The sequence below is a fragment of the Crocuta crocuta genome, unplaced genomic scaffold (assembly GCF_008692635.1).
Source record: "Crocuta crocuta isolate KB4526 unplaced genomic scaffold, BGI_CrCroc_1.0 scaffold17, whole genome shotgun sequence".
NCBI lineage: Eukaryota > Metazoa > Chordata > Mammalia > Carnivora > Hyaenidae > Crocuta > Crocuta crocuta.
Window position 1 is genome coordinate 4,351,752 of NW_027532041.1, and position 15,892 is coordinate 4,367,643.

The window sequence follows — 15,892 nt, forward strand, 5'->3', positions numbered from 1 at the left end:
TGTGCGCGTCCGGAGGGCCGAGGACTCGGAGGGACGCGCGGCTGGGCACCCGGGCTTCGGGCCCTTGAGGCGTCTTCCCCCACCCCGCCCGGGGGTTCCCCCGGCCGGCCGGTTAGCCCGGGCGGCGGGGGCGGCGATGCCTGTCCGGCCCTACGGTCAAGGTGGGAGGGGGTGTCTGGGTCAAGGTCCCTGTTCGCTGCCCTCCCATCTCCCTCGTTGTTGGGGAATGCCGGCCGCCCGGCTCTCGCGCCCGCATTCCTCCGCGCTGCCCGGCGCCCCCGCTCCCCCCGGCTGCTGGGGATTGAAGCTGCGGCCGCGAGAAGGACTGATGTAATTGTCAGCGGAGAACCGAACCCGCGCGGTGAGAGCGCCGGCGCCCGCGCCCGCTCCAGCTAACGCCTACGCCGCACCTCCCAGCGAATCCCGGCAGCCGAGAGGAGCGGCTGGGGAAGTTGTGCATTGGGTTTTATTGTGCGCGTGCACTGCGGACTGCCCTCGCGGGGCACCCCTGTCCACCCGCTGCTGCCTCCCCTGCAGCCTTCCCTGCAGCGTTGGTCCACACCTCCAGCCAGGGCCGAGTCAGCCTTCCCTGGTTCAGACCGGGACAGCGTTTGCAATGCAGTTAAGACGTGCTTCCCCTGCATCGAGCCGGGAGCTGCCCGCAGATCGTGTCGCCGGGGATGCTGGGGGAGGAGGGGAAGGGAGACCTGGGGAGGAAGCCGGGAAGAAGTAATGACACCAGCAGATTTTTTTTTAAAAGCCTCTACTGTTGTAGACACATTTGCATGACACCTTTGAAGCTGGTTTTGAAAGTTATGACCAGATACTGATTTTGTGGCAATTCTGTGATACACCTGAACGGTAGCTTAAACCTAGAGACCTAAACCTGGGGAAAGCATTACATAACGGACATGAAGCAAATGACACGAAACTAAGTGAACCCACTGGGTTGCCAAATTCTTTCTTTCTCCAAGACGCAAAGTCCCATAGGTTGTTTCCTCCATATGAATTTCTTTTTTTTTTTTTTAATCGCTGGACTAGTTTTGGCAAATTGTTATTCACTTATGTGTTTTTTCCTAAACAACAAACACATTCATTTTTTTCTTTAACATCTTAATTTAAAAAAAAAAATTCCTGCTAGCGGATAGTTGTATATCAGAGCTGATTAATAAATGCAGTCGTTCTTCAAAGGTAAAATTTAAAAATATCCCATCTTAATATCATTAACTTTGTTTTCCTCTTGGTTGTGATTTTTCCTCCTTCTTCTACCCCCCATTTGGTTTTTGGAAGCATTTCCACAGTTTTGGGTACTGCAAGCATGTTGATAGTCCTAACCCAAGCTACAGCATTGCAGATACAAAGACTAATAATAAATGAAACGGAAGACCTCGCAGTAACTGAGAGTGAGCGGAGTTCCCAAGGTCGGAGGGAAGCTGCAGCATAGCTTCCCTATAATCACCTATGGAGACTATGCATAGTCCTCGTTGCGTTATAAGGAGGACCCTGATTGGTGGAATATTATTCCAATTATTCTTTAACCCCGGGATTTCCTGTGTTTCCCTTAAGAAATAATTTTTTTTCCTCAGAGTAGAAACAAAATATTTTCTAATGAACATCTTTGCTTTTAGCAAACTTAAAAATCCCGTTTTTGCTCATATTTTCAGTTTTGATGTTGATTACTCAGTTGTGCATTCAGTGGCTGGATTCTTCTTGGGTTACCTCAGTTTCAAATTATGGTGGTTTATCAGATGTCTCTTGGTATAGTGCGATGTGCTTCTGCTGAACTTTGGCAGGATCTCATAAGTTTTCTTGTCCCGAGATTGCTTTAAACTTATGTTAACTTTACTCCAAGAAGAGAGGTGACGTCCTTCTAAAATGAAATATTTGTGGTTGGAGATCTGTAGTACCCTTGTAGAAATAGAATTAGGTTAGTGCATAAGTAGGTAAAAGTTTTATGTGACTTTATTCATGAAACTGTTGGATTAGGGAGAAGATTTAAATTTCATTAAAATGCCTTGTTCAGGTAGCATTCAGTAATCATTCAACGGGTAATAACTTACTGAGCATCTACCTGTTTAAGACATTGGTGTAGGCACTGTGGGAAATACAAATGAGAAGGATGTCTCTGCCTTCAAGAGTTTGTAGACTAGTTTAGGCAAAAGAGAGATTGCTTTTTTAACTGCAAAGGTTAAGTAATAATTATAATACTCTTTTTTTAGTTTGTTTTTAATCTTGCAATAAAGGTCTCATACTACCCATTGACTTCTGGGAGTTTTTTTCCATTCAACATACTGTCACCAAGATTCATCCATGTTGTATACAGCTGTAGTTCATTCACTTTCATTGCAGCACATTATTACATTATGTGTCTGTAGAAATATGTTTCCCTGTTCTGCCAGTGGCCTTTTTTTTGTTTGTTTCTACTTAAAAAAAATTGCTGAGATTGCTGCTCTGATCACTCATGTTTCCTGAGGCACATGTGCAAGTGTTTCTTTTGGGCAAATACCAATGTACAGAACTGTTGATTTGTAGGATGTGTGAGTTGAACTTACCAGATATTGCCAAATCTTTCCCAAAATTGTTATACTAATTTACACAAGCCAGGGAAATAAGCAAACACAAATTATCACACACAAGTATTTGTATATGTATGTGTATTGAAATGCATGTTAGTTAGTTTGTTTTAAAACAAGAGAATGATAGACTTAAAACTTGGGATAGCAGTTGTCTTCTGGGAGGACCAGAGAGATGTCATGAGGAAGAGCACACAGATGGATGTAAGTTATTGGGAATGATCTAGTAGTTAGAGTTGGTGGCAAGTTCTTAGGTGATAATTATATTTAAAAAAAGCAAAGAGGGCCATGCATAGATTAGTAATAATTGAAAATTCTAAAGGAAAAGAAAATAAGGACAATATAGAGTTAACATGAGGCAGAACAGGCTACTGTACCAAAAGACCAGCAAGATGTCAGCTGAGGGACAAAGAAGCAGTTCCTGTGTACAGGCATGTATTGCATAGAGTTCATGGCAGAGGCTTACAGGGAAGATGAGCAGGAAGTGGCCTTGCTGAGAAGAGGAACTTCAGCCATCTTGGACAGAGGAAATGACACAAGTGGAAAAAGCCATGGGAAATATTTCCAACAGTGAACCACTCGAAGAGTTTATTAACAAGTCTAGAAAACTGATAGATTGGGAGATGAGGATGGGAGGGGGGGAGACTCAGGCAGGATCCCTGGTTGGGAATCTGCTGATTAAGATGAGAGTTCTCCACCTGGCAAGAACGAAAAGGAAAGAATGCGTTTTAAAAGACACTGGGAGGAGAATCCAAGGCTTAAGATCCTAAATAAGAAGAGGAGGAAGGAGTCAAAGATGTTTCACTATAATTAAAAGAAATAGAGAAGTTGTGGTAGGAGCTTTTAGTGTGATAATTTAGACATGTCAAGTGTGGGGTAATAGGTATTCAAGCTCATGTTTGAAAATGGGAGCATGAAGCTGGTGGGCAGTTAGGACACTCAAAGTGGAGAATGTGATTTTCTAATAATGTATCTGGTGCGAGTATCTGAGCGCGAAGAGTACATAAAATTCATTTGTTTAATTTTTAATTATGCAGAGGAGGTAAAGGATCAATGGGTTAAGGTGTGCAGAAGATGTTTTTATGTTGACAGTAGGGTTCGTGGAATTGAGAGTGTAATGGCATCACAACCATAAGGGTTGAAATCAAATCTTTCTGGACAGTTTACTAGTTGTATGTAATTTGGGGGAAAAAAAAAACCCCTCTGATCCTCAGTTGTGGCACATCTAAAATGAAGATACTAATAGCCACTTCCCATGTGTTCAGGGAACAAGATGTGATTGAGGGACTAGAGCCTTTAGGGCTAATGTTTGCCTTCATGCTGTTTCCCATCTAATGTTGCAGAGTAATGGTGCATGCATTTATATTCTCTGACATATACTCTTTTGAAAAAGATATAGAGGGGGGCGCCTGCGTGGTTCAATCTGTTGAGCATCCAACTTCGGCTCAGGTCATGATCTCACTGTTTGTGGGTTTGGGCCCCGTGTCAGGCTCTGTGCTGACTGCCAGCCCAGAGCCTGGAGACTACTTTGGATTCTGTGTCCCTCTCTCTCTAATCCTCTCTCTCTCTCTCTCAGAAATAAATAAAACATTAAAAAGTTAAAAAAAATAAAGGGTTTATTCTTTGAGATTCTCTTCATTATAATAAAGAGTTGCTTATGCTCATTTGTGGGGACAGGATAAGACTTTTTATTTCTAGGGCTATTCTGGGATACTATATAGTGTCATTTTGATTGAATACTATTTTAGCTGGCATTTTAATTTGTAAATATTGTGATAGGTATTCAGCATTTTTCATTATATTTTAAAATTCCTTTTCTGATTTTACTTATATTTCTTGACGTTTTCTCATCCTCTCTAATGTTATTTTCTCACTGATTTCGCACCAGCTGATACAATGATTAGTGGCTCTACAGTATTTTCCAAGGAAGTCTAGTCCTCATTTGCCTTTCCTTGGCAGAGTGATTTGGAGAACATCTTGACATCTTGCTGGTAGTTCGAACAGCAGTTGAATGGAAATGTGGCAGTATCTTAAAGAAAAAAGAAAAAGGAAAAGATAGACCTCCTGAAGGAAAAAGCTTGTTGCTTACCATTATAGTCAGAAATTATCAAAAAGCTCATAAGAGAGTAAAGGACTCCCTCCATAAGCCTCTGTTATTCAGGAATGATTAGTCATATCCCTTGTTTCAGCTACACATTCCCCACATCCTCTCAATAGATAAAAATATTTAATGATTTGAAACCCAGGGTGGACTTAGTAGCTTTGGTCAAAAGCAATGAGCTGAAATTAATTTTAGGGATAACTGACATGATACACATCCCAGTTAGTGAAATTGGCATGGTTTCTGGCATGGTTCTGAGTTTCCAAGAACTTTGGAGGCAGTTTTGCATCTATCCATTCAATTACCAACCCCTGAGCTGATCACATTCACAGAGAAGTGACCAGATTCTGTGAGTCTTATGTGAAGGTGCTGTGGCCATCAAGTGCCTTTCTTTTTCATTCAGCCAGCCTTAACTGAGCACCTGCTATGTACCACACCCCATATTAAGTGTTGGGTCATAAACCTCTCTGCCCTCAGGGATCTACCCAAAACAGAATCTACCAAAAACAAGTCACTATTGAATATGCATGCGTGTGTGTGGGGTGGATCTGGCTTTGGTTTTAGAATTTGCATGAAGTATCTATTTTTTCTTTTGTTCCTGAAACTTTTTCCAGATTTATGTTTAGACCTCCTTGAATTGAGAGTGCTCTGGGGGAAAAATGCAGTGCCTGCAAAGAACAAGTTACTTTAAATTTTTTTAATGTTTTATTTCTGAGAGAGAGAGAGAGAGAGAGAGAGCGTGAGCAGGGGAGGGTCAGAGAGAGAGGGAGGTACAGAATCTGAAATAGGCTCCAGGCTCTGAGCTAGCTGTCAGCACAGAGCCTGACGCGGGGCTCGAATCCACAAACCTGACCTGGGCTGAAGTCGGACGCTTAAATGACTGAGCCACCCAGGCACCCCAAAGAACAGTTACTTTAAATGTACTTCTGTTTTATCAGCTTTTTAAAGCAGAACTTTTAAACTTATGGTAAGTCCTTCTGTCATGGACACTTAAATGTTGTCAAATAGGAGAAAGAGATCAGGAAAGGGAGAGGCTGGGTGCGTGAAGTCAGATTTGGAATGAATGGAATGTGTCCTAGTGCTGAATGGATTTTTAAAGGGGAAAAATAGAAAATAGACAAATATGAATGGCTATTAAAAGATCTAACTTGGGGCACCTGGATGGCTAAGTCAGTTAAGCGTCCTACTTTGGCTCAGGTCATGATCTCACAGTTCGTGGGTTCGAGCCCCGCATCAGGCTCTGTGCTGACAGCCATCTCAGAGCCTGGAGCCTGCTTCAGATTCTGTATCTCCCTCTTTCTCTGACTCTCTCCTCCTCATGCTGTCTCTCTCTCTCTCTCAGAAATAAAAACATTTAAAAAATTTTTAATAAAATAAAAGATCTAACTTAGTGTTACAGGGAATTTAATATATTGAATCATGGTGGTCTCAAGCTGAGGTTCCTGTTGGGTCATATGAACCCTTCTCTTTGAGTTTATGTTCACTTACATTGTACAGTAGTGTAGTTTTCAAAATCAGCCCCCCCCCATTTTTTTTTTGAAAGTTTATCTATGTTTCTTAGTAATCTCTAACTCCAGCATGGGGCTTGAACTCATGACCTCAAGATCAAGAGTCACATGCTCTTTCGACTGAGCCAGCCAGGTGCCCCTTTAGTATAGTTTTTATACTAAAATAAATTATAATGTAAATGTTAAATATCTTTAAATTGTAAGGATTACATTAATGGAAGGAAGCAGAAAAATCCAATGACTCTTTTTGCTACTGGTTTGGCAGTTTATGAAAATAAAACCTACCCTTTGTGATTTAATTCCATCTGAGAAGGCCAGTGTCTCCAAATCTATAGTAAACTGTCAGACAACAGAGCTAGACAGAAGGCTGGGCCAAGTAGCTTAATATCCGGGACTATCTAAGGGAAAACTGGGTTAGAGAGAGTGGTAAGTATGTGACTTAATTTTTAAACTTCAAATAAGTTTAAATAAGTAAATATGTAAACAAGTTTAAGCAAAAGTAAGTTTAAATAAGTGCTTTTAAATAAGATAATGGCAGATTGTCCTTTGAATGTGTTTCACCGGTGTGGACTCTGAGTGCTAAAAGTTCATGATTAATATACCAAAAATTATCTTCTGCTTTAGAGATATTGGATTATCTTTTTCTCTGCTCAAGAAAAGCTATATGTGAATTTATAAAATATATGAAGAAAATACTCAGACACTAGAAATATTTATCTTTGCTTGACATGTTTGTGCTTCAGTGACCTTTGTATTGATTCATAAGATGTTAGAGCTGAAAGAGGTTTAAAGGATCTACCCCAGGGGTGCCTGGGTGGCTCAGTTGGTTGAACATCCAACTTCAGCGCAGGTCATGATCTCAGTTCGTGAGTTCAGGCCCCGCAGTGGGCTCACTGCTGTTAGCACATAGCCTGTTTTGGATCATCTGCCCCTTCCCTGCTTGTGCTCTCTCTCTCAAAAATAAATAAATCTTAAAACAAAAATAACAACAACTTCTTTTCTGGCCTCTCCCATTTTCCAGGTGGATAACCTGAGGCCCAGACACTTGCGCAGTGAGGTGTAAGCCCCATGTACAAATATAACTAGAAGATAATGTGCCAAAGAATTTGCTTCTGTTGGGGGTAACAGGAAATAATGCTCTAAATTATAGGTAAATGAAAGAGAAAATGAACCAATAGCAACCTCTGCAGTGGAACTTTAATCCTCTTTTGCATCATTCTCCTTGAATGACTGGTGTAGAAGGTGAAATCAAACCTATATCCATTTTTAATTTGTGGGGGGGGGGTTAGAGAAAAGATTTTGTTCTGAGGGTATGATGAGAGGAACGAGCACTACAAATATCATTGTTTAAAGCTTTTTGCTGTTTGCTATTCTGATACTTACAGCTTTGTCTTTTAACTCCACGGACAGGAACAAATAGAGAAAAATTAAATAATCCCGTGCTACATACTCTCGTCTCTCTTTCCTTTGTCACTCTCTGGCCATATGCTAACATAAGAGACAATCAACGGGTGGAGGGAATGGAGTCAGGAAAAGAACACTAACTTCTACTTTTTGATCTTGCATCGTATCAAGGTAATTCTTGTCGTTGATCTTGAGACAGACCTACCCACCTTTTGAAAAGAGCGTGGAAGTAGAAGGGAGAAAAACAGTAGTATATTTTTAGAATCTTTTTTTTCAAAGCTCAAACCTAAAATAAACCTGGCCTCAATTTTTAGCAATAGCTTTATTTCACATCTCCTATACCAACCAGTGCCTAGGTTTTATCCTAATTTGAACAAGTTACTTTGATTTTTTTATACATCATACAGTGTAGCTATAAGTAACAAACTATTATCCATAACTAAAGTTTCAAGCATAAAGTATCTAAAAGAACACTAAAAATTTTAAAAATTGTTACATGTCATTTCTGGAGATAACGTCTGATTTTTTTTATTTTAAATTAAGATCACATTTTTGCTTTCTGTTTATCTGTAGCAGCTAGACAATCTTTTGCATATTCGCACCCCATCAGGCAACAATCTGAGCAGTTTTTGTTGTATAATTTTCCTAGAATAGAAAAAGCAGCACAGTTTGAATGGCATGTTGATTATGAAAAGACATTAATGAAATTCTTTTTGATCTCAATAAACTTCAAATCAAAGCAAGAACTATAAAAAGAGTGTGAGCTCCAAGGTAGGCCAAGCAAATGTAGGGTTCACGTGAAACTCCGTGAAGACCGCAAGAGAGGAGTGAGCAAGGTCTGCAAGAGCTCAGGGCGATGGAAGAGGAAGGTCAGGGAAGGAAGGACGTGGGTATTCTATCCCAGCGTGTCCTCCAGTCTCATTTCAGTCCCATCTGATGAAGATCAGATATGAGGGAAGATATCTGCCTCTGCACTGAAAGAGGAAAGGGAAGGGAAGGGAGAAGGGAAGGGAAGGGAGAAGGGAAGGAAGGGATGGAAGGGAAGGGAAGGAGAAGGAAGGGAAGGAAAAAAGAAAGAAAGAAGGAAGGAAAGAAAGAAAGAAAGAAAAGAAAGAAAGAAAGAAAGAAAGAAAGAAAGAAAGAAAGAAAGAAAGAAAGAAAGAAAGAAAGAAAAGGAAAGGAGGAAAGAAAGAAGGAAGCTTCTAAATGTCTTGAAGAATACAGAATAAGTAAGATAAATGGTTGATAAATAAAGTTCCATTTAAGGAAAAATAATATCTGTACAGGCAGAAGATAAACATTACCTCATGGGAAATAAACTATAACATGTCACAGACAAGGCTTAACTCCTCAATATCCAAAGAACTCCTATAGATTAATAAGAAAAATAACTTAATCTAATAGGAAAGGGGGCAAAGGAACGAGCAGTTTACAGAAAAGGAATTACAAATGGCACTTAAAAATATGAAATTAGGCTCAACTCAGTATGAGAGAAATGCAGTTTTAAACTATTTAGCCTATTTAGTTGGCAATGATCTTGATGTTTGTTAATACCTGCTGGTGGCAAGGATTTAGGGGAGCTGACAGACTCATACATTATTGGTAGGAGTACATAATGGTACCGTGTCTATGGATAGCAAAATTAAAAACTCACCTACCCTCTCACCCTGAAAAATCTAAGAAATTTTTCTGTAGTTCTGCTTGTACATCTGAAACAAAATTGCACAAACATGTCCATTGCAGCATTGTCTGTAATGGCAAAAGACTTAGGGAAAGCTAAATATCTATTCATATGGGATTGGTTAAAAATTAGGAGCAGAAACAAAACTAGGTAGCTGTTAAAAAAAGTGAGATTATTTTATATTTGCTGGTATGGAATGATCTCTAATATATAATAAAGGAACAAATCAAGGTATATGGCCATTGGTATTAAATATGAGTTTATAAATATGTGTTTATGTGTAAAGACTATCTCTGGGGTGTCTGGGTGGCTGTCAGTTAAGCATCCAACTTTGACTCAGGTCATGATCTCACAGCTCATGAGTTCAAGACCCACATCGGGCTCTGTGCTGACAGCTCCGAACCTGGAGGCTGCTTCTGTGTGTGTCTCTCTCTGCCCTTTCCTGACTCACACTCTGTCTTTCAAAAATGAATAAATGTTAAGAAAGATTTTTTTAAAAAAGACTACCTCTGGAAGATCGCACAAGGAACTGCTAACAGTGATTGACTCTGGGGAAGAAAATGGGATGGTTGAGTGGGCTGGGAAGGACACTTACTTAGGGTACTTATTTACTCTACCCCTTACTTTTGAATTTTTAAACACATGAACATATTATCTATTCAAACCAAGAGAATTTTAATATTTCTTTAAGAAGTTCAAACTTTCTGTTGTAAAATATTTAAGTCATGGGATATAATGTACAGCATAGGGAATATAGTTACTAATATTAACAATTCTGTATGGTGACAGATGGTACCTAGACTAGTAGTAAGTGGGGATCACTTCATAATGTATAACAATATCAGATCATATGGTGTACACTTAAAGTGAATAGTATATTGTCTGTCAGTTATACTTCAATAAAAAAGTCTTACCGATCACTTGTACTCATCAAGAATATCGAGTAGTTGTAACCAATAGCATTGCTTTGGAACTTTGGGGCCCATTCTGAGCTGATGTAAGAACATGGTAGGTGCCTTAAAGACTAGCCCTTACTACTACGCTAACAGGCTAAAGTCCAAAGAGGAAGGAAACCGCAAATTGTTGCCCTTTGGGACAGAGTTGTCATGCATCGGTTTGCTGTGGTGGCCCTGTCTTTGCCACTGTGCCCCCAGCTATCTGTTCTCACTGGGAGGGAGACCCAAGGAACACTGATTAGGAACAGGGTGCAGATGAGAGTTCAGGGAGAAGAGACATTGAAGAAGATGGTGGCAGAAGCCTGAAGCTGGGAGAATATAGACCTGCAGATGGTATTAATTGCTACTTCCAGTCCCTCAGCAGCAGCTTATAGTGGTAGTACAGAGAAAAATGTTATTTTATAGGTCTCAGCCATTTTTCCTGAGGTTTGATATGGTGTCTAGGAATATGCATTTTTATTTATTTTTTAAGCTTATTTGAGAGAAAGAGGGAGGAGGGGCAGAGAGGGAGAGAGAGAATCTCAAGCTGACTTTGCACTGTCAGCATGGAGCCCAATGCAGGGCTTGAACCCACGAACTGTGAGATCATGACCTGAACTGAAACCAAGAGTTGGATATTCAACTGGTTGATTGAGCCCCCCAGGTGCCCCTGAATATTCATTTTTTACAGTGCCCTTGGTTTGGGGAGCTTGTCCTAGAATCACTGGTCTCTTCCACCCTCCTTGTTGTATAGGTAAGACTCTCCCCTTTGTCCTTTGAAATATCCATTCCTTGGGATATTTTTATAACTTCTGAAACTTTTTCTGGTGCTCTCTTCTTAAACCCTTACTTTCTTTAGGGTGATTGTTTTATCATGCCTTTGTCATCCTAGAGCCCACAAAGGGATACTGAATAGTAAGGTAAAGATTAGTAAGATGGAGAAAGCCAAGGTAGCAACTGAATGGTTAGTGGGTCATAGCTTTGGGTAGAACAAGTATATGCTGATATGAATTTAATAAGCAGTGGTATGAATAGTTATGAGTTATACTAAAGAAAAGGGAAAATTTGGTGATGATCATAGGAATCATGTTGCAAAATACTTTTTTAAAACATTGTCATTTCTAATTATTGTCATTATGATTCTTTGAAAATTAGTTTGTTAAGTAAGTAGACGATCCTAATTTCCAATCAACTTGGGGCAAAGCGGTCGTCAGTCCCCTAGGTCAGCCCACCTCTGGCTGTTGGAAGGGTGCTGCCCTCCCCTCTCCCTACCCAGTGGCATTTTGTCTCTTCTCAGCTTCCGTTGCTGGCTCCTGCCCTTTTCACATGCAGGTCTCTCTCTCCCATCACTTCCTTCTCGCCCCCTCTTACCCCCTCATTTCTGAAACCCCACAGAAGTCACTGTCCCCTACAACTCAGAGGCTCCTTCTTGTTCCCATTCCACTGTGGGTCTTCCCTTTGGCTGCCCCTTGTGGATTTTGTCCTCCCAAGTAGAACAGAAGCTCCTTTTTTAAGGCCAGTTGATACTTGCTCAATACTTACCAGTTTATACTTGCTTATAATTGATCATTCTGGCATTCTTCAATCCTATCATCTTTCTCAAGGCCATCATTTGATTTGACAAAATATTTCTTGAGCACCTACTATGTTCCAGGCTCTGCTTTGAAGTCAGAAAAGGCCTCTGCAATGGTGAAGAGACACATGAAACGATGCTCAGCGTCCCTCCTCATCAGGGAAATACAAATCAAAACCACACTGAGATACCAACTCACGCCGGTCAGAGTGGCTCAAATGAACAAATCAGAGGACTCTAGATGCTGGCGAGGATGTGGAGAAACGGGCACCCTCCTCCACTGTTGGTGGGAATGTAAACTGGTGCAGCCCCTCTGGAAAACAGTGTGGAGGTTCCTCAAAAAATTAACAATAGAACTCCCCTATGGCCCAGCAGTAGCACTGCTAGGAATTTACCCAAGGGTTACAGGAGTGCTGGTGCATAGGGGCACATGTACCCCAGTGGAAAATATAAAAATAGTGCCTAACACAGAGGATTGTTAGTGGGATAGAGTGTGTTAATGCATATGCATTTCTAAGAACAGGGCACACAGTAAGTGCTCTGTAAGTGCTAGCTGTTATTTTTACCACGTTAATGGAAAATAACTACGTTATTCATTAGTTAAAAACTTACTATGTAAAATGTAAATATAGTTGTAATGTCTTTTATGCCTTGTTACAAATCAAATGCTAATTTGTGAGAGAGAAAATTGTCAACAGTATTTGTAAGGCTCTGTTTTAATGTTACTAATCTGTTAAAAGTATTTTATATGCTTACACACTTAGTTACTGATAACAATGACTATATTCAGGAGATTTTGTTAGGTCTCAAGAGAGAGAAAGATGATTTAGCTGTCAATCCTCCAGTATGGGAGATAAGATATAACTTAGTGTAATACCAAAAGAAATGAGGTTAAGTGTCACACCAGGAATGTGATTTACTGCTGTGAAGTATCCAAGGAGGTCTTGTGGTTAAGAGGGGCATGGATAAAATTTTAGGGACAGATGGCATTTTTAGGGAGTGGGAAGACCAGAAGGAGAAGACTTGGGTAGAGGAGGAACAGATAGATGGATAGGTGAAAGACCAAGAGTCATGTCCCTGAGTCAAGAGAGGGAAGAACTTCTAGGAAGAGGAATGGGCTATCACAGATATAACAGAAGAGTCACGGAGAAGAATGTTTAAAGAAAGACCATGAAAAGCATTCTCCTCCTCATCCTCCTTGGGGTCAGAGAGATTTGGTTGGGGATTTATAGACTTTTCTTGACAAAAGAGCATATAATAGAATTTCTGGGACATGACATAGAACTGAAAGAAGCACCAAGTCAGATAAGATACATTTGTTTATATTGAGGTGATTCATACATAGTAAAATTTCTAGTTTTCTTTTTTTTATTCTCTAATTCTCTAAAGGGCACTTTTAAGACTACCTGCCATTTATAACATTTTTTTGTCTGCCAAGCATTCTGCTAAACATTGGAAATGATTATCCCTTGTTTAAAGCCTTGCAGATGCTTTGCAGTAGATATTGTTACTTCCATTTTATGGATGAGGAAGCTACGGTCCAGACAGGAGGTGACCAACTAACAGTCCACCTGCAGTAAGTGACCAAGATAGATTCAAACCTGTCTGGCCCTGAAGCCTGGGCTCTTAACCAATTTTAAATAATAATTATTTAGTAGCTTCAAGGTATTTTAGATGCAGAGTTGTGAAGACCCAACTTTTACTGATGACCAGCCACAGTGACCTTGTTGCTGTTCTTTTAAAAAGCCTGGATTATTCCCACTCTACTGTCTTGGCATTTGTTCTTCTCCTTTCTTTAGAACACCTTTCCCCCCGGATCCTCCTCACCTTTCCCACGTCACCTCCAATATCAGAGATGCCCTAAGGAGCAGAGAGAGGGGGAGACACAGAATCGAAAGCAGGCTCCAGGTTCCAAGCTGCCAATACAGAGCCTGATGCGGGGCTCAAACTCACAGACAGTGAGGTCATGACCTGAGCTGAAGTCAGCTGCTTAACCGACTGACCAAAATTATTAATCCCAATTGGTAATTAAAAGAAGGATAGGCAAAAACCTCACTTTCCTTGCAAATGAGAGTTTCCATGTGACAGGATATAAAAGCAGCATTTTAATTTTTAAAAATCACTGGAAATGCTGCTTTAAACAAATAAACAGAAATGTTCTTTTCCCTCCTTTCCACTGTTCTTCCCCACTCTCAACCATTACCCCTTCCACACATTTAATATTTCTGTTGATTTGGTCCTGAGGATGCTTGATATTTGCTATATTTGCTGCTGAGTGCTTTTCTGGGTCTTTTTAGAAGATGGCAGACTGGTTTATCGCCTGGGTTTGGGGCTATATCCTATGGTTTCCTGGCTCACTGAGATATTGAGTCTTCAACCTTTCACCGCCTTTGAGTGAGTGCTGAGATGTCATGGGGAGCCTCAGTGGGTCTGATAACCATTAAGGGTTATTTTTTATTTTCGCTTGTTAAATCCCCCAAAACTAATGCTATTAAAGAGCTTTTCATAGAAATAGAAAGCTCTGTCTATTCATCTTTTTAGCTCCCACATCACATAGCCTTGTACATAGTGGCCATTCAGTAAGCATTGTTGAATATATAATTTTTGTTAATTGGTTCATATAAAATTACACTGTACATTGTTTGCTATTAGAAACGCTAATTATGGGTTTATTTAATTTGTATTTATACTCTAATCTTTGGTTGCATTGAAGAAAAAGCTTCTAGAATTTTTCCTTTAAACTTTAAAGGAAAGCACATATTTGAATAAAACAGTGCTGTACTTCTGTTCTCAAATGTCCATTTATGGGGTAGCCAACTGACAATTATTTGCTTCTCTGTGCAAAAAATATATAAGAAAATACTTTGGAAAAAAAAGAAAATACTTTGAGAAAAATGCCTAATTGTTCTTTGTAAGCAGGCGACATGTGTGAAATGACAGGTTTAGGGATAATAGTTTTCAAAGCCAACACTTAAGTAAACAAAGGTTAACTTGCGTTTCTTCCAGTTGAAGATTGCCTCCTTTTGGTTTTAAACAGTCCATTTGACATTTCTTTGCAAAGCGGTAATGTATGAGTTAAATGCAAGTAAGGTGCTGTTTTTTTCAGACACTTTACAAAACGATCCATAAACCATTTTCCTTTCTCCTCTTCTGGTATAGATAGGATGACTGTGTTTACGACAGGAAATTAGCAATCTCGTTTTGAGGGTGGTGGTAGAATGTTGACTTTGACAAGTTAGTCCATATCTGCCCCCAAGTTCTAGTTTAAAAATGCAACTTGGATGATAATATTGCATCTAAAAGTACTTTGTACCAGGATGTGCTGTGGGGAGAGGGAGTTACTTGATAATTTTATGTGGTTTTCCATGATTCCTTTGAATTTCCTTTCTAAACTGGGTGGAGTTTCTTTAGGAATTCCAGAAAGCTTTTAGAGGAATGTTCCTAAAAGTATATGCTTCACATACATTATCATTTTATTGAGAATTGAAGTTAAATTTGTCTCTCTGATTTGAAGATAGTTAAGAGTCACAGTTAGTACTCTGTCTAAGGAAAATATTGGTAGGCAGTGTTGGGAGTTGGCAGGTGGTAGACAGCTGATTTTCATAAAATCAGAATGACAACTTGAGAGGGAAAGAATGGCCAGACTTCAGAATAATGTTCTGGGGGGATTATTCAGAATATTTTGTGACAGATGCCGAAAGTATCTGTCCTTATATTTTCTTGTTGTCTAAATACCTAAGACTTAACTAGGACATTAGCCTATCCAGCATTACCTAACTCACAGAAAGGAACTTAGAAAACCTTTGGTATACTCCTCTCATTTTGTAGATGAGGAAACTGAGGTTATGAGAAGTTCAGTAAAGTATCCAAGCCAGTGCCAGTCTTACACTTACCATGAAATGCCTGGCTGTTAATCTATCCAGACCTGGTGCAGGGCAGACATTAGGGTTGGTTTGCAAATATGTATACAAATGTGGAGAAAGCACTGATGGGACCAGTGATATTCTTTTCATCCTGAGAAGTCTGTTTGCTGATTGGGATTCATGGCTGTTCATCATCAGATACATCAGCTTTAAAATTAAGTCACATTGTAGGCACGTGTGGATCAGTTGGTTTA

General features: G+C 40.0%; 1 protein-coding gene across 5 annotated transcripts in view; it reads left to right on the forward strand.

Moving 5' to 3' along the window:
• OSBPL6 (oxysterol binding protein like 6) overlaps positions 1–15,892 on the forward strand; it is a 211,224-nt gene that overhangs the window by 140 nt on the left and 195,192 nt on the right. The gene's annotated exons all lie outside the window — the stretch shown is intronic.